This window comes from Scyliorhinus torazame, chromosome 9 (assembly GCF_047496885.1).
Source record: "Scyliorhinus torazame isolate Kashiwa2021f chromosome 9, sScyTor2.1, whole genome shotgun sequence".
Taxonomy (NCBI): Eukaryota; Metazoa; Chordata; class Chondrichthyes; order Carcharhiniformes; family Scyliorhinidae; genus Scyliorhinus; species Scyliorhinus torazame.
In genome coordinates, this window is record NC_092715.1 from 192,246,547 (window position 1) to 192,272,047 (window position 25,501).

The following is a 25,501-nucleotide window of genomic DNA, read 5'->3' on the forward strand; positions in this document are numbered from 1 at the left end:
AGGTCTTATGCCAAGACTAAATATTATGCTCTGCTTTATTATTAATTGTCCTATAAATATACTCTATCGCTTCTCGGTATGATTGTGAATCTTTAAAGATTTACGCCCTGGTACATCTTGATCTTGTTCTTTCTCCAACAGCTTTAGTTATTTTCCCTAATGTGTGTGTGTGTGTATATATGTTCAGCATTTGCCCAGCCAACTACCTGTACTTCACTTTTCCAAATTAACCATTTTTTGACAGCCACTAGCCCAATTCCCTCAGATATGTTAGTTCATTAGTAGAAATAATCATTGAATAGATCTTAAACAGTCCCAGCTTCATACTGAGGACATCCTCTTTCATGTTAAATTAGAACAATTTAAAAATAGCTCGAAGGATCTCAAAATTCTGCATCCATGAGATGCTGTGGTCCATTAGCAGCAGCAGAATAGTGTATCACCAGTCTGAACTCTCATGGTCTGGCATATTTTACATTCTTCCATCACAATCAAACTAGATTATCAACCCTGCTTCAGTGAAAAGTGTTGAAGTGCCAATAAGAGCACCAAGTACAAGTGAAAATGAGATGTAATCTGGTGAAGCTACAGCATGGGACTATTTAGATGCTAAAATAATAATAGCATTTGATAGAAAAGAATGCCAAGCAACAGGGCTACGTACAGAAGCCATTTCAAGCCCTGGAGAGGCACCATGAAAGCTATCTGAGATGGATTCTCCACATCAGCTGAGAGGACAGGCGTACTAACATCAGTGTCCTTGAAGGAGTCAAGAGCACCAGCATCGAAGCCATGATCATCCAAAACCAACTCCACTAGCCAACCATGTGCTTAGAATGTCAGATTCCCGACTGCCAAATCAAATATTCTTCGCCCAACTCAAGGAAGGCTCCCAAACAAGAGGATGATAAAGGAAGCACTTCAAGGACATCCTGAAGGCTTACCGAAGAAATGCAACATAGACGTCAACGCCTGGGAGACCTTGCTCTGAAGAGACCTACTTGGATGACCCTCCTGATTGAAGGGACACAATCTTTCGATGACACCTGACAGCAAGAGGAGGCCCGGAAAAGGAGCCTAAGAAATAAATATGAACCATCTCGAGTCCAAAGACCGATCCCACCTCAAGGAAACCTGCCAAGTGTGCGGTTGAAGATGTGGCTCTAGGATCCGGCTCATCAACTATGCAAGAACCCACAGATCCCATGACTAGTAACATGGGGTTTCTTAGGTGAACAATCATAATCGTTACCGAGTGATCGCCGAAGAAGAAGACACTGTAGGAAATGTGATATGGGAATATGGCAATGGGTGGGGAAGGATGTGCAGCTTTGAGGTCTGTTGAGCAGCAGTGCTTGATAGAATATCTAGTGAATGAGTGACTCAGCAATCTCTTTGCATTATACTGTGTAATTCTGAATGGTGTAGTGGTGACGACAATAACACTTCCAGAATTATTTCAACATCTGCATGGGCACTAATGCCTCCACTTAGCTTGGCTACTTGACAAAGTCTTTGAAATATTTTGTGTGCTGACTAGTCATTCGTGGAGTGGTTGAGATGGTTTTGTAAAACGTCCTTCCTCCAAAGTTCCAGCACAACCTAATTCTATGTCTTTTCTCCTGGGCCCCAATAATTTAGTCCCATAATTTCCTCAGACAAGCTCCCAATCAACCACCAAAGTTTTGCCAGAAAAGGCAAATTTTTGTCACAATCCTGCTAAAGTTAAGGCAGTGAAGTAAGAGGAGGCTTTATCTTTGGCAACTTGAATCTCTGCCATAGCCTCTGAAAATATTAGACATTTGTCACTTCAGACCCTCATTTCTTCTGCAATTGAACAACATCTTGGGGTGGATTCTCCGATTTGAAGAAGAAGTGCTCACGCTCATGCAACATGGTGCCGGCCACGCGTGGACCCGGCCTGCAAAAACTGCTCCGCTTTGACCAGGCTTGCCACTCCGGACCACCCCCACCAGTGCGAGTACTCCATTTTGGAGGGGGTGGAGCATTGCAAAAGCAGCGCCGCCCCCGATTTCAGTGTAAACGGGGATTCTCCGGTCGATCGCCGAACATAATTTTGCCATCGGAGACGGGAGAATCCCGCCCCTTGAGTTTACTCTCTCTCGCTCTCTCTCTCACACACACACATACACATTCTTTTAAATTAAACTTTGTTCATCTAGCCCTTTAAACCGGATTTCCCTCCTGGATTTCTGCTCATAGCCCACCCTAAATACTAAATTAGTCCCTTCCCAGGAAAATGAAGTTGGGTTTCAGTAAGTCTGCGAGGGCAGGTGGAGACTTTCTGCACCATTAGTGCAATGGGCCATGGAAATCCAGGCTGTGAAACAAGGTGACACGGGGTACAATCAGGTATGTGTTCAAAAAAACCTATAGCGCATTTGATCAATGATTACACGTACATACCCAAAACATAATAATCTGTTTGTTCCTCTTCACAGATGTTGGCTAACCTGTGTATCCTTAACTTTATCATTTTTGTTTGAGTTTTTCAATAGTCACATGTTGTATTGTTTATTACATTAGCTTTGTTGAATTACACAAAAGCAGTCAGCTATAGGGTGGGACTTTCCAGCCCCATCTGCTGCTGGGATTGTCACTGGGCATTTGGCTGGTCCGCTGGCTCTCCCATGACGGGTGCAGGCTCTAGAGTGTTATAATCCACATAGAGATTTGTAGAATCTGCACAGAGTGAATACACATGGAACCGTTGGCTGGATGCAACAATACTGATTTATTCAAGGTAAACAATAACTCTCCACTCCCCAAAGAGTCTCCCTCCTTGACCTGCACCCAACTCAGGGTTTTTTTATACTTTGAGGGTTCCCCTTGTTAAAGGGGAAGCCCTGCCCCATTACTGGGGAAGTTCGTATTCCATGGAGGTCACTGGGAACCAGATGGTCCACGCCCCATTAACTCCATGGGGATTGTAACAGATGAAAACTTTTAAAATGAAATTTGAACTTCTAGTTGATAGATGAAAGGATGGCATGATTATCAAAACTGTTTGCAACCGGATATTCTGAATATTTTCCTGGGACTTTGGAGACTACCAGTCTACCTACTGTAAACACAGATGCTTCTGCGATTGTTTCAATGCGTATAAATGTACGCCTTCTTCCCAGAAAGATGATCTGGGCCTTCCTTTAATCCTTAGTAGCCTTGCTATGTAGGCCTGCTCTCAGTCAGACTTCAGAACAGGTTACATGACACCTTCATTTTTAGCCCGAAACTAAAAAGTCGAAAAATATAAAACTTACAATTATAACATATGATTTTTGTTTTCACTGAAGTCATTAGAAGTAAGTTTAATGAGTATATGGAAGATTTTGATTTTTGGACCTGATTTTCTGAATTCCTTGGCATTTTGAAGTCTACGTATAATTCTGGGTGTGTTTCTTAGTGTATGTTCTCAATTACGTAAAAGGCATCATTCACTCCAATCCCACTCCTTATTTTATTTCTAAACCTTGGCAATTCCACCATGTCACTAACAGGAATAAAGCCAGCAAATGCATTCATACCAGGAAACATCCAGCTTATCTCAAAGCAACAGCTGCAACCAGTTTTAGAGAAAGTCGCATTTTCACACAAATAACACTGCTCTCCCTCAAGAACATTCTTTGCTGCATTTTAGTACCTTAATAAATTAAATTAACATCTGACCAGTTTCAGTCCAATCTATCTGCTTTATACAGGCTTTAAACTGTATCTTCCGAATAATCTGATTGGTTGGTATCGATAAGAGCTTAAGTCGGTATAAAAATACCAGTATAAGATGACAGTAGTGGTATTTTGTTTAAGACCATCGATTAAAGAAGAAGTCACTTATGCTAAGTAAGGTTAAGGTATTATTTTTGTTCTCTGATATGATAAAATATAAAATGTAAAATGACTTGAAAAATTGGGGCAATTTTTATTACAGCAGAGGAGATTATGGGGTGAATCCTGAAGGGACAGAGCAGATCAAATCCAACTGTTTCCAATGTTTGAGGGATCAGGAACGAGCTGATATGGATATAACATTACATGTGAGATTCAGGAATGAGAGCAGAAGACACTTTTAATTCAGATAAGGTTGTGAGGGTGTGGAATACACAATAGATGTTGGTGTTTTAAGCAGAGACCGTGTCAACATTTGAGAATGGATTGGATATGTGGTTGAATAAAAAGACAATAAAAGAATATGGAAATCAGGTCACTGGGATTAGAGTTGTGGAAGGTCAATACCAGACTAGTCAAGTTGAATGATCTTTTTCTATGTAGCAGTTTTTATGTTATACCATGTAATTGAGATCATTTAAAAATTCACAAATCAAAAGTGCAACATGTGAAAGTTTCAAGAGCTGTTAGGCTTAGCCAGCGACACCCACATTTCATGAATGACTATAGACACCAAGAGAGGCGAATAGGTAAACATTTATATGTGTAATTGAGTTGAAATGCAGCAAGAAAGGAAACAGATGAAATTGAAGACTGAAGATATATAAGAAAAAATTACTTATTTTATTTGAAGTACTTTAAAATATTACATGTAAATGTTTCCTTTTGTTGCAAAAGCAATATAGGTATAAGCATAGTTATCCAGTCAGTATAAATCAAAATAAGGAAGTAATATTGCCAGAAAATTTGCATGTTTCTCAAGAACTGAAAAGCCACATTCTGTTCACTACGGGAATAATAATATATATGATTGTAAAAAAGGCTGATTTAAAAAATAAGGGTACAATTTTATTGAAGTGTACAATTTTAACTTAATCCGTGTTCTTAAGCTGTAGCATTTTATTCTGTTTACATATATAGATGCTGTTCAGTTTATGAAAGATCCAAGATCAAAAATTGTTGTGGGCCAGGGAATTTGTCAATTATAGAAGAACTGTATATTGGCTCAAAATTCCTGGAGAAAATGCTGAAATAGAATAAAAGAAAGCTCTTATTTCAAAGCAGTGTGAAGATAAAACTAATTTTTCCATAATTTGTCACCAGCCCAATTACATAATATTACACAATATAACAAGATATTTTAATGACATATATTAATGTGGTCTGATGCAATGGGTAATTAGTTTACTGCATCAGAGTCTGAGATGGTGGAGCCAGGGGTGGGTGACTTGCTGATTGGTCTGTATCCATCTCAAAGATGTGTTCCTTGACGTGTTGTTGCAGAAGAAAACCCTGTGGAGGACCAACAAACAGGTTAAAGCTCTTTTCATCAGTTTGGTTGTACGTTTTGAGATTTAGTAGCTAAATTACATGATGTTCAGTTGTTATCGTTCTCCATCACCTAGAGAATGAATGTCCTCTTCCAACATTTTTACAGACTCAGCACTGAATAAAGCAGAGATAAATGAAGACAACTCACCTGCTAATGCATAAAGGACCATATTTCCTAAATGACTTTTAAATAGGTATTTGTTGGAAATGCAAAAGGGGTGGTACGCAGACATTGAAAAGGCAAATAATAATTTACTCAGCTAAACAGCATTATCTTTTTGTTTGCAAGCTGTATTGTAGACCTTCTTCTGTTTATAGATGATATAGTCTTGGACTTTAGGAGTTTAATATTTGAAATTATTGCTGACTCATAGGATGTGACCATCCAAGAAGAAAAATACAATATTTAAAGTGACAATTCATTTCAAATTATGATAAGTATCTTCTTAGATTCCGTGGCATAGGGTATTCTACGAAGCACGTTTATGGGAGAACATATTACACTTTTGTGATCTTAACTTAAACAAGAAATCCTTTATCATTCAGAATTTCTAACCTCTATCTCTGAAAAGCTAAGAGCTCTCTCTTCCTCAAGCTTAATTCTCAGCTGATGCTGATTCTATGTTCACTCCTGATGCTATAGGAATTTAGGCTTGGTTCCTGAATTCTCTATTTACCTAGGATTGACTGGCAGAACTGTTATTGTGCACTCTCCCTTGAAACTAAGTTCAGACAAAACAAAACTCAAGTAACATTCATGCTACACAAGTGCCAGATACAAAAGAGAATCTACCCATCTCCACTAGACATTCAATGGCATTACCATCGCTGAATCCGCCATTATCAACATCCTGGGGGTTACCTTCAACCACAAACTGAACTGGACCAACCATATTAATAATTTGGCTATAAGAGCAGGTCCGTGGCTGCGACTCTTGCAGAATAACACACCTCCAGACTCCCCAAAGCCTGTCCACCTACTACAAAGCACAAGTCAGGAGTGTGATGGAAGAGCCACCACAATACTCACCATCCAGGACAGTGCAGCACGCTTGATTGTCACCCCACCCACCACTTTAAACATTTACTCTCTCCACCCCTAACACACAGTGTGCACCATCTACAAAATGCACTGCAGCAACTCACCAAGCTCTTTTGACAATGCCTTCCAAACTCACGACCTCTAACATCTGAAGGACAAGGACAGCAAATGCATGGGAACACCCCACCTGAACACTCCCCTCCAAGCCACACACTATCCTGAGTTAAAACCTGTTCCCCCTCTGTCACTGCGTCAAAATCCTGCAACTCCCTCCCTAACAGCACTGGGGTGTACCTACACCACATGTGGGTGTACCTACACCACATGGACTGAAGCGGTTCAAGGGAAATTATGAATAAGTAATAAATGCTGGTCTAGCAGCGATGTCCCCATCCCATGAACAAATAAATTTAAAAATCTGGAGAGGACATTCCTTTTTCCTCTAAGATTAATATTAATTGAAATCCCCTTTGATGACATTATGACTCTTTTTTGTCAGCAATCATTCTGTGTAACATTGCCATTGTTTGGCATTAATACATATTCAACAAATTATTGCAACCCGTGAATTTGCTTTAATTGTTGGGTTATAAAAAATAAAAAGTAAATCTATTTTTGCAATCCCTTTCTGGAGTGGGAAGGGAGAATAGTTTTGTTTTAATTATACTGAATGAGAAATGCTGAAGGGTGTGAATAAACAGAATGATCTGAGAGTGCAGTTAATAATACTCTTTTCAACAAGGATCCCCACTGGAGTGGAATAGGAAAACTACTCCTTGGCTGTCTTCCATTCAAGGTAACCTCCGATGGGTCACATAGAGATAGATTATTAGAGGCCTGTTTCCATTTATTGGTGCATGTTATGTCTAATAGGTTAAGCACAAATGTTAATCCTACCTGAATGGGAAAATGCAAATGGCTTCCATTTTTTGTCAATTAATATGCTTCACTGTTTACAGGTCAAAGCACAAACTGTGAGGATTAAAAACAGTGCAGTAATTGTGGAATAACAAGATTGTGTATAAATAAAGTATAAAATGATGGAAAGAATTAAAAGGGAATGTCCCAACTGGGTCAGGGGACAAAAATTCCGTGAGCCTTCAGAAAGATTTGGAAACCATTAGCAATCTATCTCAATGTTAATAAGTCAGGATATTAAGATGGGGCTGTTAAATATTTAGGGAGAATACGTTTCAACTGTAGATTGGTTGCTATACCCAACCAGTTTTGTCACCGCTAATGCCAGCCTCATGGTGCTTCCTGGCAGCAAATATCCAGGTAAAATAGTTCTTCAACCATAGCTATCTTTAAGTTGATCCACAGCCTATTGAACAGCATTCCTCTTGATGTTTTGACAAGGTGTGACAATGTCTACAAATATGGTTGGTAGCATCTTGATAGCTTTGCTGACAGATGTCATTGTTTTGTAACCTCTGGACTTGACTATTTCAATCAATTCCTGGTCAGCTTTCCGATTTCTACCCTCTATATACTTAAGATCATTCAAAGCTCTGCTGCCCATGTCCTAACATAACAAGCCCCATACATCTATCACTTGTGCTTTCTGACCCATTCTGGCTCCCAGTGAAGCAATGTTTCAGTTTTAAAATTCTCATCCTTGTTTTCAAAGACTTCCCGTGACTCCACTCCTCTCTATCTTTGTAATCTCCTCCAGTCCGACAAGCCTCCTAGATATCTGCACTCCTCCAATTTTGACTTCTTCGGTATCAGCCTTTAGCAGCCATACATTCAGCAGTTAGTCTTACTTCGGTGGTAGGCAAAGTAATGGAAAGGGTACTGAAGGATAGGATTTCTGAGCATCTGGAAAGACACTGCTTGATTAGGGATAGTCAGCACGGATTTGTGAGGGGTAGGTCTTGCCTTACAAATCTTATTGAATTCTTTGAGGAGGTGACCAAGCATGTGGATGAAGGTAAAGCAGTGGATGTAGTGTACATGGATTTTAGTAAGGCATTTGATAAAGTTCCCCATGGTAGGCTTCTGCACAAAGTAAGGAGGCATGGGATAGTGGGAAATTTGGCCAGTTGGATAACAAACTGGCTAACCGATAGAAGTCAGAGAGTGGTGGTGGATGGCAAATATTCAGCCTGGATCCCAGTTACCAGTGGTGTACCGCAGGGATCAGTTCTGGGTCCTCTGCTGTTTGTGATTTTCATTAATGACTTGGATGAGGGAGTTGAAGGGTGGGTCAGTAAATTTGCAGACGATACGAAGATTGGTGGAGTTGTGGATAGTAAGGAGGGCTGTTGTCGGCTGCAAAGAGACATAGATAGGATGCAGAGCTGGGCTGAGAAGTGGCAGATGGAGTTTAACCCTGAAAAGTGTGAGGTTGTCCATTTTGGAAGGACAAATATGAATGCGGAATACAGGGTTAACGGTAGAGTTCTTGGCATTGTGGAGGAGCAGAGAGACCTTGGGGTCTATGTTCATACATCTTTGAAAGTTGCCACTCAAGTGGATAGAGCTGTGAAGAAGGCCTATGGTGTGCTCGCGTTCATTAATAGAGGGATTGAATTTAAGAGCCGTGAGGTGATGATGCAGCTGTACAAAACTTTGGTAAGGCCACATTTGGAGTACTGTGTACAGTTCTGGTCGCCTCATTTTAGGAAGGATGTGGAAGCTCTGGAAAAGGTGCAAAGAAGATTTACCAGAATGTTGCCTGGAATGGAGAGTAGGTCTTACGAGGAAAGGTTGAGGGTGCTAGGCCTTTTCTCATTAGAGCGGAGAAGGATGAGGGGCGACTTGATAGAGGTTTATAAGATGATCAGGGGAATAGATAGAGTAGACAGTCAGAGACTTTTTCCCCAGGTGGAACACACCATTACAAGGGGACATAAATTTAAGGTGAAAGTTGGAAGATATAGGAGGGATATCAGAGGTAGGTTCTTTACCCAGAGAGTAGTGGGGGCATGGAATGCACTGCCTGTGGAAGTAGTTGAGTCGGAAACATTAGGGACCTTCAAGCAGCTGTTGGATAGGTACATGGATTACGGGAAAATGATAGAGTGTAGATTTATTTGTTCTTAAGGGCAGCACGGTAGCATTGTGGATAGCACAATTGCTTCACAGATCCATGGTCCCAGGTTCGATTCTGGCTTGGGTCATTGTCTGTGCGGAGTCTGCACGTCCTCCCCGTGTCTGCGTGGGTTTCCTCCGGGTGCTCCGGTTTCCTCCCACAGTCCAAAGATGTGCGGGTTAGGTGAATTGGCTAATGATAAATTGCCCTTAATGTCCAAATTGCCCTTGGTGTTGGGTGGAGGTGTTGAGTTTGGGTAGGGTGCTCTTTCCAAGAGCTGGTGCAGACTCAAAGGGCCGAATGGCCTCCTTCTGCACTGTAAATTCAATGATAATCTATGATTAATCTAGGACAAAGGTTCGGCACAACATCGTGGGCCGAAGGGCCTGTTCTGTGCTGTATTTTCTATGTTCTATGTTCTATGTAGTCATGGGGTTACTGGGTTACGGGGATAGGGTGGAGGTGTGGGCTTAAGTAGGGTACTCTTTCCAAGCGCCAGGGCAGACTTGATCGGCCAAATGGCCTCCTTCTGCAATGTAAATTCTATGATTCTATGACCCGATGCTCTGGAATTCCTTCCCAAGATGTTTTCCATCTCTTGCCATCTCGTTCATTTTTCAAGGCACTCCTTAAAACCAACCAAGTTGCTTCAGTTCAGCTGCCCCAGTATCTCTTGGTTGACTTGGTGTCAACTTTGCTTTGATAACATTCCTGTGAAAGTGCTTTGAGATGTTTTGCAACATTACAGATGTTATATAAATGGAAGTTGTTTTGTTCTTTTTATTTCCTGCATTATCACATAAATCTAGCATGTTGCAGTTTGGCTTTTTGTGGAAAACTAGATAGCTTATTGGTTAATAAAAGCAAATTACTGCAGATGCTGTAATCTAAAACAGCAACAAATATGGAACCATCTCAGCAGGTCTGACATCATTTGTGGAGGAGCTAACGTTTTAAGGGATGATTCTTTATTTTGCATGCTCTTTCCACTTATCTGAGTCATTGAGACTGCTGTCATTACATTGAGAGTTGGAGCATTGGCATGCCCTCATTGTTTCCAAAAATTAGACCTTATCTCGTCTGTTGATGCGGAAGCGTGGTTACTGGTGGTGTGTGGCCACTGAGATCTTGTCATCATGCATCCTGAACTGCCTGATTGCCTATGAAGGAACATTATCCTCAGAAATTCCATTAATGACTGTAATTCTGCTTCAGAGAAAAATAAAACGAAATGCCTTTCACCAAAGAAAGAATGAGAATCTAAGTGTCAGGAGTACAAAGATGGAGAACAATCCAGGAATGATCTTAAAACTGCTCAAAGAATTGTTTCAGGCATACAAATTGGATCATCTGTGCTGCTTAGTGCCTAGCAACTCAAGCCTTGTCAATTGGAGTCTACAAAAAGCATATTTATTTTGCTTCAAAGGATCAATGATTGCATTAGTTTGCAGTTCAGAAACAATTGAGAAAGTGTGACAGGCACCTTCAAGTTTCATGTACGTTTAGCATTTCAAAGACCTAAGATAGAAGCCCTATCAAACTTGTTCTGATAATACTTTGATCAGGCAGCTCTATTGCTAAGTGCATTTGAAATTAGTCATTACATCGGTACTGTATTTGTCCCATCACAATGTCCACAAGAATTATTTTCAAAAACCTGCAAAATAGGGGACAAATTTAAGCTAATGAAATATTGATTTGTCCAAAGTTTTTAGAAATAAAATATAATAGAAATCATATACATGAAGTAGAACAGATCTGTTGTCATCATAGTATCCTTTGTTGCTGTTAGATAAGTCCATTAATATTGCTGACATATCTGGCTTGCGGTAAGTTTAAAGAATTATTTTTGAACAAATATAGTGTGTAACAATTTGTAGCATTTACTTGTGTGTGTGGATGCTAGGTCAATACACAAGGTACCTCATCACTCTCTAACCTATCTTCAATCTTCAAATTGTACTCCAATGTTAATCAATTCTCTATGATAAAGGGGTTTATGAAAAATACATTAAAGTGAAGTATTTGATTATCACATAATACTTAGGAGGAACATTTTCACTGTTGATTATTTCAGACAAAACTTTCCACATCTATATGACTAATGCTACAAATGCTAAGTACAAAACTCCCCAACTATCTCACTTTGGGACCCACTGACTAACGATAACAATATGTTTTATATTTACAGAAGGGCAAAAGAAAATGCCAACTAAAGGAGCATGTTGATGCACCGTTGGGTTATGCCACTGACTGTTGGGGCATGAGCTTCCATTTTTGAGGTGAAGAGTCAGAGAATGAAATTGCTAAGAATATTCCTTCTCACTGCTGTCAGATATGGTTTTGTGAAAAAACAATCATGAGATTAAGAGCACTCTTAAGAATGATGGAAATCTGCCCACTCTATTTTTTCACATGCATTTAAATGTATGTTTCCTTTTGGCAAGTTAGATGCCTTTGATGTTCATTTAGGTAATTATGTCCACTTCTTGCAACCAGTAGATCATAGAAGTTACAGTGCAGAAGGAAGTCATTTGGCCCATTGCATCTTCACCAGCTCTTGGAAAGAGCACCCTACTGAAGCCCACGCCTCCACTCTATCCCCGTAACCCCACCTAACCTTTTTGGACACGAAGGGCAATTTATCATGGCCAATCCACCTAACCTGCACATCTGTAGACTGTGGGAGGAAACCGGCGCAACTGGAGGAAACCGACGGGGAGAACGTGCAGACTCCGCAGACAGTGACCCAAGCCGGGAATCGAACCTGGGACCCTGGAGCTGTGAATCAACTGTGCTAACCTCTGTGCTACCGTGCTGCCCAGCATGAACTCCCCAGGTCAGGTAATAACTTAGTTTTGAGCAGAATAAGACTATGTTCATACTACCTATGGTGGAGATTACATCAATTGGTTTCACTTCGGAACCCAAACATCATAAACCAGAGATCTGATAGCAAAGGGAGAAAATCTCTCTCCCGCCATCTAATTTCAGGGCTAGTGAATGGCAATAATCCTCACATTTAAAGGAGGGCAACAAACATTGCCCAGTGAAACAATATGTTTCTGGACACAGGGACTATGCCATTGATTGTTGGGGTATTTCTATTCCTGAATCAGCGAATACAAATTGATAAACGCACACCCCACCCCCACTGGTCAGACAGAGCTTAATGATCACTCTAGAGTGGCAGTGTTTTAATTGCTGCATCGTTCAATACCCTTCATCGTATACATTCCTACAGTGATTCTAATCAAGATAATCTCAATTAAAAATTAATGTCCTGGCATATTCGGATTGTCTTTGTTTTTTTTTAACTTTTTACACCTCCAGTGTATCTCAATGGGTTTGGTTCTGACAAAAAATCTAATCAGCTGATGGGTGCCGTTTTGGCTAACATTTGAAAGGAACTTCACATTGGATTTAAAACGTCTAACCTATGAGGTAAACAGTTATATCTAATTTCCTACTCGAGTGCTTTGGTACATCTGCTGGGAAGAGAATAGTCAAAACTATAGCTGTCTAAACTCTATCACACACAAATGAAATCAGCATGGTTTATTTACTTTCGCTTTGTTTTGACCCAATCAAACCAAAAAAACGTGTTAGCTCTGATGACATGTTCAGCTATCACGAAGAGTCTTGGCTTATTTTAAATATGACGAAAAAGATTTTTTCTGATTTGGCATCTAAATGGGGTCCCAGGATAGTTTCCACGTCTGCTCCTTCATACAGGAAGTCTAACGTGCCTGCCGTCAAAGCTGCAACATGCCATACTGACGATTGCATTTTTTTGCACGCTCGTATTGCAACCTTTAGCTAGCTAAGCAACATTGGGATTGATTAAAGATCCCAGGTGCTGAGCTGAAGACGTGTTGCGAAAACGTTGTCAAGATGTGCATCAACCTAATACAAAATAAAAAATGAAATGCACGAGTTATGTAATTTTATTGAACCAATTCTTGACGCAGCTTCAAATGACGACTGTGTGATTCTGATAAAACGTCAGCTAGTTTCTTTCTCCGCTGACGCTGCCAGATCTGCTGGGCACTTCCAATGCTTCCTGTTTTTATTTAAGTTTCCAACATCCCGAGTTTTGTATGATTTATGTAGGTAGCCTTTGGCAATAAATGCAAAGCCATATCTGTGACTGTATGCATTCACGAACATATAGTTCAAAAAAAGACATTGGAGCATTTCAACATTTTAATTGCGTAATTGTATTTCATCCCAGCTTATGTTAGCTGGATGTCAACACAAACACTAAAAATTACCGTATAAATCACTTTTATTGCACTTTAACAGAGAAACAGGTAAGCCAGTCTACAATTCAACTATGCCCTTTTTGTTGTCATGAAAGTCTCCTTCTAATCTTCTCCTGCTGTGAAGAGGTGCCAAGAAGGATGTGTAAATCCTTGATTTCTTATTTTATCTGTGCACAGCTGAATCGATCCACAGCGCTTCTGCACCTGCTCCCTCGCTTTTTGCACAAATAATAGTGCCATCCAACTCCCTTCTAATCAGACCATTTAAACCAAGCTATTACAAAGGAAAATGAAACTGCTGCTGCCGAGCGCCGTTCGCCGTCTGAAAAAAAAAACCCTAATAAATTTCACAAACATGGCACATTTAACTGAGATTCCGTGCCCGTTTATCCGGTACAACCAACTGTTTTACCCACTCGGCTATTGTATCAAGGCGTCCCCAAGGGCCCACTGACTAGATCAATATCTCCCAGCACAGGTCGTCAAAATGGCTACATCTGATTATCACGAACTTGTAGAATATTCGAGGATAGGCATTCTGTGACCTGAGGTAATATGTATTATTTTTAACTCTAACGTTTACTGTGGCCATGAGGTACTTCTAGAAATTAGCTTTAAAAATATATATTTTTAAATGATTCTAAAGTCGTCTGCACAAATTCAATGTGTCCGACAATCAGTTAATGAATCCTAACAGGCCTTCCATTTCAGATGTATTCTAAATGTAACTTCCCTGTAGTACAGTTTAATTAAGGCACTGAGTATGTATGAGCAGAGTGTTTAAGTGGACGGTTTGTTTGGATCTATTTAGCTACGAGTTGAACAAGTTGGCTTCATTTAAGGAGGTTGCCTAAATTCAATTAGTGCAGTAAGGCTGACAAATCTGGCTATACATGCGAAAAAGAAACAATGATACTTCGAGTTTAAGTCCGACCAGATGTTGACTAGAAGCATTTCAACAACGCCAATTTGTTTCTTGGTGACGACCCGGACGTTTTGGTGATAAAAGCATTGTGAAGTTAACTGTAATTGAATAAGATAAATACCATTGTCGACGGCACTATTCTTTGTATTGTATGAATGAAAGATTATCGCATCGTACAATTTAGTCTTGAGGCGGACGGCCTCTTGAAAAGTGAGAGTTCTCAGCTTTCTCCTGGAGTTTGAAGACTGTCAATTATCACTTGGTTCTAATCCGCTTGTCGGTTTCTTTATCTTGTTTGTGACATTCAGGAGGAAAATAACGCACTTGTGTTGTAAATCTACTTAAAGTAAAACCTACAGTATTTTCAATCACCTGTCTCCCTTTGAATTTTTCATGGATATAGTTTTGATGGATATAGTTTTGATGGGGGCTAGAACACGTCCCTTTGTTTTAGATGTGTAGAATTGCACTATTCAATTATACAATGAGTAATGAATGTAGGAACAAACTTTTCTTTCACTCCTGAATTTCAGATTGTGTCTTTTATAAAAGTTAATAATTGGCATTGGCTATCTTGAAATGATTATGTAAAATATCAACGACCTGTGAAGTTTTGCTTAAAGTTTAGAATAACTTTTTTTCTGAATAATTTGCGTAGTGAACGCAGCCCACGATGGTTGAACACATCATTGTACAGGTTAGGATTTCCGTGTCACCATACCCCTTTATTTTGCAGAGGCGAATTAACGTCACAAGAGAGCCGCATTGATATTCTCATACAGTTTTTACTTGAAGCAACTGAATAACTCATTGCACAATATTCATTTTAATGTCATCTAAGTCATTCTCCGCCAAAGCATATTTTAAAGGCTTCTCATTAATCACTGGCAATTTGGTACAAGCGAGTTGGTACAAGTCGCATATCATACCTCAATATCAATCGCTGAATGAACTTATCAGAATAGTTATGTTTAACACCCCAACCTAGATCATACTCGTCTGCAATTAACCAACAGTGTTTAACTTATATTGATGACGTATTTGAAAATCCTTGGGATTTCTTTTCAATAAGCAATAAATTAGAAAATAGTGTCGTAAGTTATTACATTATATGAACGTAATGGCTACAGTCGATAGATACAAAAAAAGTCCCGGGATTTGTCTAAAAAAAAGTTGGAAACTTTAAGCTCCTAATTCTGCGCAAACGCGTTTGGGCAAAAGTGAACGTTTCTTTGACCGGATGTAGATCTTCAAGAGGATTCTCGTCCCCCTCCCCCCGGCACTGTTACATACTTGATATCTCAATATTGTGGGAGAAAAGTGAATGCTTTAACTTTGTGTTATTTGAATTGGCATGACATGGGGATATGTTTAGACTTCCTCGTGGTGACGCGGTACAGTTCTTGCACTTACCTCCCGAACTTCACTATATTTCTGATTTTAAAAAGTGAATTTTGACATTGACAAATAATCACCATGTACTAATGACTAGATAACGACTAAGCGGGTATGCAGTACTTTGTATTTAGTTTTGTATAATAAACCTGGCGGTTGCTTATCGCTAACAAAAAAGGTAAACAATTATTCATTAATTCGGATGAACTAAACTTCCGAGTAACCATAAAATATATGGTGCGCATAATAAATATGCATTATTCATTTTTAAAGCTAAAGATTACACTCGACATCAGGTCATGTTTCTTCGGTCGAGTTATGAGCAGATAAAATATTTGTCCTGCAACTACACTGGGGTCGTTGAGACGCGGGAACAGTTAATTGTCAGAAACATGCATGCCATGAAATATAAAGGCGATAGTGGTGGTTACTGATATTCACTTGTTCTTTCAGGACTATGGACAGCTCTGGCTGATAGGATTCATTTCTTACTTGAGCTGGCGTCCCCTCGCTTACTATCAATTACATTTCACTTCCCCCATTAGGTGACCCTAAAGTTAACTGCCTTTGACCAAGTGAAATGGTTACAATGGCTGAGTCGCATTTCATCCAGCTGATGTTCGGAGCGGGAAAAATACTTTGTTGGTTTAACATCAAAAGCTGTCGTAGCCAAGTAACTGAGTAGGCCGAGCACTTGGGGCTGATGAGAGGCATTTTACAACAATTATTCCCATTATCTCCCATCCGCCAGTCTTCAGTCACAGTCTCTTTGGGAAATATTTCCGAATAACGTTACTTATTGCTCAGAAACATTGCTCCAATTGCCCAGATGCAATTTTGATGTGATTGAAATGTGAAGACTTAAACAAAAACAAGGACATGCTAATACCTGAAAACAACCACAGTTGACTTTTTGAACTCAATTTCTGTGACAATGTTCTTTAATGGATTTTCTCAATTGCTCTCGGGCGATTTGCACCTTTTCAGCATAGAGTGGTTTGAGATTAAATTTCGGGGGGGGGGGGGGTTCCTTTCCCTTTCCCTTTCTATCATTTGACAGCTGCTGGCGTAACACTCTTTTGCTATTAAACGCCACATTCTTAGTACAAACACTCGAGTGTTGTGGTAATCAACATAGTCTACAAATAAATGTAAGGTATATGCCTTTTCACTTTTTCTTAACTCAACAGGTACTCGAATGATTGTAATTATTGCGTCTAAGAGGCCCAAATAGATGCTGATTGCAGCTTTGTGGAACACCACAAAGACACTAGATGAAGCAGCTTATTTGCTCCTTCATTATCTACGTATTCAGCAGAAAGCACATAGCTAGCACAGGCAGCGACTGGAGCTTGGATATTGGTCTCTTGGAGGGAAAAGTACTAAAGATGTCGTCTATATCATCATCCCCGTGCAAGGAAAATGCTGTGTTCTTCAAATCAAAGAGGCCTACAATATTGTTTTTCGCCTTTAGCACAGTAGGCAGGGTTTGCGGTAGGATACATGTGTGTTTTCTACCTGTACATAAAAAATGTATTTGTAAATACAGACCTCAATTGCAAGGGAGTTCCTCCAATTATGCTAAATGCGGTTAGGTGGGCATCATTGGTGATTAAGGGCTTACTTCGAGTAATAATCCAATTTATTAAAATTACCTGGATTATTTTATGAAACCTGTTAAATGTCATCTGCTAATATATCTCATTCAGATTATACTTGGGAGGATTTCATGGCATAAAGCTATTTCCGTGAATAAGAATACACACGTAGAATTATTCCATCTTAATGCAGAAAGGTACACTTGGAAAATGCGCTAATGAGGTGTACTGAATTCGGTGAGAAAGCTACATGCGCCGATATCAGTAGAACCAGACACTTAATCTCATCTCAGTGTTCCGTTGTTAGTAGGGCGGTAAAGTTATATCTGACCTTGAGAATCTGCCTTATCCAAAGCAAATACGATAGCTGGCATATTTTCAAAACTGACTGGGCAATTTGATAGAGCCTCGCGCCCCCTACATAAATGGCACCTATTAACGCTCGGATGATTTTTTATTGAAGAAAGGTAAACAAACGCAGAGATGTTTTAAATCTAGATTAATTCTGCTGCTGTGCTTGAGTGAAATAATCTTCTGAATGCATTGTACTTTGAGAAGCGGGTTCTGCTTTATATACTTTGAAATGTATGCTCGCACAACAGGAAAAAAGTTGTTTTTAAATATACAAACAATCGCAAAACGTCAGTTAGTCTGTCGCTCCACCATGGATCAGGATGTAGACAGGACTGGCTTTGAAAATAGCTAGGTTAGATGATCTGAAAGAGAAAATTGATTTTAATTATATGACGACTTGACAAAAACCGTTCAGTAAAACTGCAATGTGTGTGTGTGTATATATAACACTCACGCGGGGGGAGGAAGGGGCATAACAACATTACAGCCCAACAAAAGTCTCTCGACTCTTTCTTGTACGTATAACCTAGAGTCAGTTACGGAAATAGGGCAGGCAAAAGGGAATTTCATCAGTTCAACAACAGTAAACTATCTGATTTTCACACTGAAAAGTAATCAGCTGTGAAAATAAATCATGTATGTCAATCTTTTTATGCTGTCCACTCCCCTTTGAACGACGTGGTGACATGAACCGAACCCGTTTGTTTTATGTCACATTTACGTTTATTTTATCCAGGAAAACCTCTCCCCTTGCCACCTGAATTTCATTTCATAAATTTACAGTGGAGATAAAATAGCAGGAGCTGGATCGGTGCTGCTGTTACCATGGGCAGGTCTTATCAAGCGTGAAGTTTGGTGCATTGCAAACCTATTTAAGTGATTATCTGTGGAGGACCTCTCGAGTCATCTCGATCGCTGCAGTCTGCTGATAAGACAGCTGTTCCTGTGGCTGCTGCCTCTCGCTGGACCCTAGTCGGCTTTTGATATAGTGTAGCTTTGTTATTGCGGCCCGGTGCTATCGCTTGCTCTCTTCTGAAAGCATTTGATCTGAAGACAAAGGGGTTGATAGAATGATTGATTGATTGATCGATGTGACTAAAAACCTCACTACAACGGGTGCGCACATCTTCCGCGGAATTGCACTACCCTAAATGCAAAATCGGAAAATTAATTAAACCTCTGTCGATAACAATCGCTGCAAAGTCATAAGGACTAAGGCATCTCGAAACGTTCAGTTTTTCGTAACATCCTTAATTCTTTTTTAAAAATGATAGAATATTAATTGTAATTAAAATGTGCCCGCCGCAACTGCGTCTTTCTCAACGATATTCACAGAGGGAAACTTTGGACAATTGCTTCTTTAAATAAAATTCAGATAATTGCTTGAACTTTCCATGCGACGTGCACGTATTTTGTCGGAGTGTCAGTTAATCTGACGATAAAGTTGCATTTCTGTGGCACATGTCCTTAAACCAGGAATATTTATAGGATATGTAGCACACACTACTATATCTAAACTAAAACGTTAGTTGCATCTGTACTGCACGACACATTTAAGCCACCGACTAGCAGCAGCATGTCGGACGCTTTTCCACAAGCTAAACAGTTGCTAATTACTTAAAATAAGCGTTTAACAGTCAGGCTAAAGGTCACAATTGGTAATCAATACATCCTAAATGTCCATACGGGAAACAAAGTCAAAGTGACAGTCTAAATGTGATTCCTCGGGGTTGTAATTTGTCACGAAGACAAAATTGTAAACATATATTCACTACAAGAATTCTTATTTTGTAGCAAAGCTGGAAGTGCAGGGAATTACATTCTCAAACATCTGGATGTTATAGCCAGGGTTAAGCAGCAGAGGCATAAAACCCCACTGATCCGCGAGTACAAATGGTAAAGTGCATATACTAAATGTCCAATGCAAGGCTTCTTAGCTGTTGATCGTGGCCTTGAATACTAATCGCATTTGAAAACCTACAAATTCTTCACTGTGCACGTCCTGTATGCGTGATTGATGTCTCTGAGCCCCTCCACTTTACAAAAAACAGGTTCAGTCTGAGAGGTGTTGGTTTGAAAATGTGGTAATAGATACGTGCACTTCAATGTGCTGGATGAAAATGCGTAATTTACTTCTGGTAAAAATCTCTCGGCTCCTATCGAAGAAGCAACAATATAAACATATGAAAATAACTGCACGAACATGGGTATAGTGTGTTCTGTTTTGGCTTTCATTCAAATAGCGTATCGCCAATGGATCACATTTAATGTTGCTAAAGCTTGGCTACACTGCTGCTTTTGTTTAGATAACAATCATTGTTATGACTGCAATGCACAGGACCAGACGAGTCTATCTAGCCAAAATGAAATAGCCTGCCTGTCTATGCCGCCGCCATTTTGTACTTCAGCTCTAAGTGACTTGAAAGGAGATCACAAAAGCTGCACACAGCCAACCAATTGAAAGCTATTGACCTTGGACAACTCGTTGTAGTTCTTAGTTTCAGGCATTAGCTTGATCATGTTGAGTGCAGGTGGTGAACATATTTTTCGCTCGTAACGATTTATGTAGTTAAACCGTATTACTTCTCAAGGTGTGAGTAGGATGTATTTTGAATATTTGTTTTAACACATTCTCATTGTGATACCCTAACGCACACGAATTCACTTAAATAACTTTTAAAATCTCCCTGAAAACCGGCATTCTAATAGCAATTCAATATACAAGCTCGCCCTTCGGGGGTTTCCTCACGGTCACAAATGTAACAAACATTTTTGAACAGGGCAAGTTTAGCAAAACGAGGATGGAACAATCCATAGAAGGAATGAATCTGTTTGCGGAATTTGTAAGTACTACTTCTCCACATCACGAATAATTTGTCAATGTTGTAATGAATACAGAATTAAATCGAAATCAATTGATAATGTTCAATCAGCAGGAGGTCCACCTGGTGCTCATTAATCGCAAAGTGAATACGATTTCTAGTTGTGCTGTGGTTAATATACTTGTTACCCCTAATCTGCACGTTAAATCACTGGGACACGCACCACTGCAGGAACATTCAATAAAGTTTTGCGGATATCTGCATGTAGTTCTACATATTTTCCCTATGCATTTTAAGCAGCGAATTTTCTATCCACTATCCAAAGTAGAATAAGAAAATTGGTTATCACAGGGGGGAAGGGCACTGAAGTGAACAACGGTTGAAAGGTGCGTAGCGTCTATTTAAAAACATACTTGACTACTTGAATCCCAATAATGCACAAGATAACACAAACGTTTCTAAATTTCTCATCGCTATATGCCTGGATTTATCATTTTTTCGAACTATTAGGTTTTCTGGGACTACCCTCGATCGCAAGTGTAAAAACAAAATTTTAATTTACGCATGCAGATATTAACTCAGGCTGCTTGAAGGTTAAATTCGAAATGTCAGTATTCTACAATTGAAGATATTCCACTAAAGTGAACTTCAGTTTTTAATGCATTTAAATACAAATGTCTTTTAAAACATGGGGAATAACTTGGTGAAAAGTTAGAGTCCACACAGACACCATGAAGGGGTGAGTAGTACAGAGGATTGTGGGTGGACTCAGTAAATGTTTATGGTACAGAAGGTATAAACTACACGCTTAATTCTGATGTAAAGGGAAGACGTAGGTTTGTATTGAATTTTATGTTTGAAAGTACCCGAATTTCAGGTGGTGTCTGAAGTGGAAACTGTCATTTTAAAGGAAACAATCCTAGATCATCATGAGGTTACTAATATCTTTCTGAACACACATGAGAATTGGGTACTTTATAACAGACCGTTTTGCCTTGTTGGGACCAAAGGAAGGAGTGTATATGTTGGACTGCAAATTAAGAAACTGTTGTATTTAAATATATCTGTCGAGATTATAGTTGAGTGCAGTCCATACGAATATTGCACCTGACCCTTTTTTTTTTTAAGGAGACATCAATCGCTTTCAAAGCTGAAGCAGGAATATAGTTTAAACTTATGTTCCAAGTAGAAAATGACACCAAACGGTTGATTTGAATCAATATCATTAGATGTGTAAACGTGTCGATAAATGTTATCACCATGTTCTGTTCCTGCACTGGAGTAGTTAAAATTAATTAATTGCTAAGTCTTGAACAAATAGAACGTTGTTCTAGGTTTGGTTTTCCCCAGCTCCTGTACTTGTATAAATGAACATCCGGTTGCATAGATAGCTGCTAATATTTTATTGTGCTGTACTTTGATTGTACTCCCAAGATAAAATACAACGCTAAAACTGTCCATCTCATTTACACATGCATTGTTTAGTTCAAGCTATAGCGTTACGTATTTTTTGTCTGCATTAATTTCGTGCTTAATTGTTGCCATACTAAAAGCTGCTTTGTCAATGGATAGTGTTTCATTCAATGCCAAGTTTGTTCGTTTCCTCATTACGGTACGAGGTTATTCCGTCCTAATATTACAGGGATAGTCATACCCCCGCTGAGATATCACCAGCAGTTAACCAGAACCCCTTTCATACCTGTCATGATTTGATGAGATTTCTTTGAGATGATCTAACGTACCGTAAAAGCAGCAGGAGAACGTTGCTGTGCACATAAATTAAATGGAATTGTGCATTGACGTGGGGTTGCTTTAACTGCCCTCAACGCCAATGTTCACAAACTGCTGCTTTTGTTTGGCTTCATGGGGAAGAGGCGAGAAACAGTTACCTGGATACATTGGTGTTTTGAGCCTGCAACTTTGTCATTTTCAAAACTACCACACCAGAGGGCACATTTTGGGGTATTTTAGTTTTGCTTTTCCAATGTTACTTTCGCGCGAAACTACCCCCCCCCCCCGGGCGCAAGGGCAACCCAAATGTGTTATCTGGCAGGAAGAGGGATTACGCTGTTGAAAGATGACTCGGCGGATGGGGATGTGTGGGGTGATTTAGAGAAACGACCCTTCCTCGTTCCCTATTGTTTGACTAAGAAAACGGGCGCTGTCTTGACTTGCGTGGTCCTGATCTACTCACTATGAAACACATGAAAAATGCAATCACAATCTGAACGGCTAAAACGCTTGCACTTTATGGCTTTGTACACTGATCATAAGTCAACCGACGGAGAGCAAGTGCCCCAGGAAAAGCATAGAAAACAGAAAAAAACTAGTAACTTACCTACAGTAAGGCATGTTCCATAAGACAAAAGAATTAGCATGTGAAGCTAATATTTTGCGCCACACTTGAAATGAATCGTTCGACTTAATACTTAAAATAATAAATATTTTTTTCAAAGAGCGACGTTAATCCACATTCATTTATTCGCTCTTTTATTTATGCAGTGGAAATGGGATACCTGGGGGGGTTGGGGAAAATCACTTCTCCTGGCGAGTCTGCCTGTTTTTACTATTCAATAGTAATGCCAGATTCCCACTCACCCGCAAGCTGACGGTGCAGAGAGAAGCCGGGCGGGTGGCCGGGCGACTTCCCCCGTGCTCGAGTTCCCCCTTCCCCGCCCCTCCCCCGTGATTGACAGGCCCGCAGCAGCGCCGACACGCGCTCGGAACCCAGCGCCCGGGTGATTGACAAGGACATGGGCCAAAGAGCCCATCGAAAATCGATGGATCGATTGGAGGAGGGGCGCGAGCGTGTCGATCAACCAATGAGCAGCGCCCTCCTGCTCCTCCCTTCCCCGCCATGTCCAGGCTGCTCCAACGCGCTCGCGCAGGCGCGCGTGCCAGGAGAGTATCCGTCCGCCGCGCTCCAGCCGACGCGAATCCGCAGCCAAACGCGGTGAGCGTGCCACGGTGCTGAGGCGCTCTCGTGAGCGCGGATGTGGGCAGAGGTGCAAGAGCTGCGGGTGTTGTTCGGCTCTATAAAGGAGTGCGCGAACACACCTCCCAGTGACAGAAAAAGCGCCTTCTTATTTCCCATCTGCGTCAGACCTCCTTACAGCGTGATGCAGCTGGTGTTTCTGTTGTAGGGGGAAGATTTGGAAGCCGGTTTTGACGGTCCTTTAATTCTTTTGTTTCCTTTAAATTGCTTCTTGTTAAGTTTTTTTTCCCCCCTCCTTATGTTTTAAAGCCATCCGCCAATTTAATTAATTAAGACTTCCCCAGTTTTTTTAAAAATAAAGTTTATTTTGTGCATTTTTGGGGGTTTGCTTTGCTTTCTGTATTGGACGTTTCTTTTTGGTCCTTTTTTTTTTCCTACCCAATATTACTTCTCTAGGCTGCGTTCACTTCAGGGTTTTGCTGTATTCGAACTATTGATACCCTTTGCGTCACATCTTTTTTGGCAGAGGACTACACTTAACTTTTCTACTTTTTTTTAAAAAGCAAGTTTTAAAAAGGTAAGTGACAGCTCTCCTTGTGCTTTGGTTTGCATCTAACTGATTTCCTTTAACATTTAGGGTAGAATGAAATGAGTGTCCAATCCAGTAGTGAAGTGGAATTTCAGCAATTATATGTCTTTTTCTGATTGTGTCTTTTTGAGTATGGTATTTTTTAAAAAAACAGCCCGTAAATATGAATATTGTTGTCTTACTCTTTCTCGAGTCACACCTCTTGAATCCAATAGCGGTTATAGAACTGACTAGTTAGGTTTCAGAGAGCTACCTAAGGGACACGAAGTCCATCTTCAGTATCATTGAAACCTGGGTGTTGAATGCACATTTAATGCGTCCCATAGCAGCGTCAAGAACGGCGTTTTCAAAGTGCATTTTTTGTTTAATTTCTTGGTGTATTTGTTCCATGTTCCACTTGGCGGCTGTGAAATATCTATGACAAAGCAGTGATACTGTTGTCTAAAGATAGCGAGATCTCTCGTTTCCTCCGCATCAAATCTAAATGCAGTTATTTGCACACCTAGGGAGGGGATGTTGGTAGTCTCTTTCTAACCCTCCTTTTTGGGCGATTTGAAATTGCCGATTTGAATGTAAAAATACGGGCGCGTTTTATTAACAGAAACGTTGGACGGGGAGAACCGGTGGCTCGTTAGTCCTAAAGATAAAGGCATCTCCCGTGCTTGTGTTTCGGAATATGGGGAGTGTGCAAGAAAAATGCGGCGAGACCACATTTGCAAATTAAAAGGTAGTTTTAAGATGGGCAAAAACAATTGGACCCGGGTATTTTTTTTCACACCGACCCAGTGCATGGTTTGCGAGACATTAATGGAACTTGCATCGCGTACCTTCTTTCCGAGCCGTCGACCTTGCGTTGACTGGCCATTTGGTTGAAGTTCGGCACGTGCGGGGGTCGGGATTCTCTCAACTAGTTCCCCGAGGCTAAATGGCTGAATTGTAAAAGCCCCTCTCCCTTTGAAGTCGAGGAAATTTGGCGGAGATTTGAACGCTTTCCACCTCGGGATACTCACTACGTGCACGGCCACCCATGTGTGTGTGTGTGTGTGTCTCAGTTCCAGGATCCATCCCTGTGCGTCTGTCCCCGGGTTTTGGAGTAGTGCACACCGTGTGTCTTTGCAGTCACCGAGGAGTGGCTGGCTGGGGGTTCGAAACCGGCGTTCGGTTCTCGTTTGGTCACAGATTTAATTAATGCAAGCGCCCAAGCGGCTGGATCGATACTTGCACGGTTTTTGATCAGTGGTGTGCATGCCCCACCCCACCCCGGCTTTGCTGCCAAACGCTTTGGAAACTATAATGCAACGAGA

At 40.4% G+C, this 25,501-nt stretch overlaps 1 long non-coding RNA gene across 1 annotated transcript; it reads right to left on the minus strand.

The window, feature by feature from the left end:
- Positions 1 to 16,931: 16,931 nt before the first annotated feature.
- Positions 16,932 to 23,520, minus strand: LOC140429646 (uncharacterized). Its single transcript, XR_011949153.1, has 3 exons — positions 23,012 to 23,520; positions 18,720 to 18,898; positions 16,932 to 18,213 (listed from the first exon to the last, which is right to left on the minus strand). It is a non-coding gene; the product is annotated as an uncharacterized lncRNA (long non-coding RNA).
- Between the last annotated feature and the right edge of the window lie 1,981 nt (positions 23,521 to 25,501).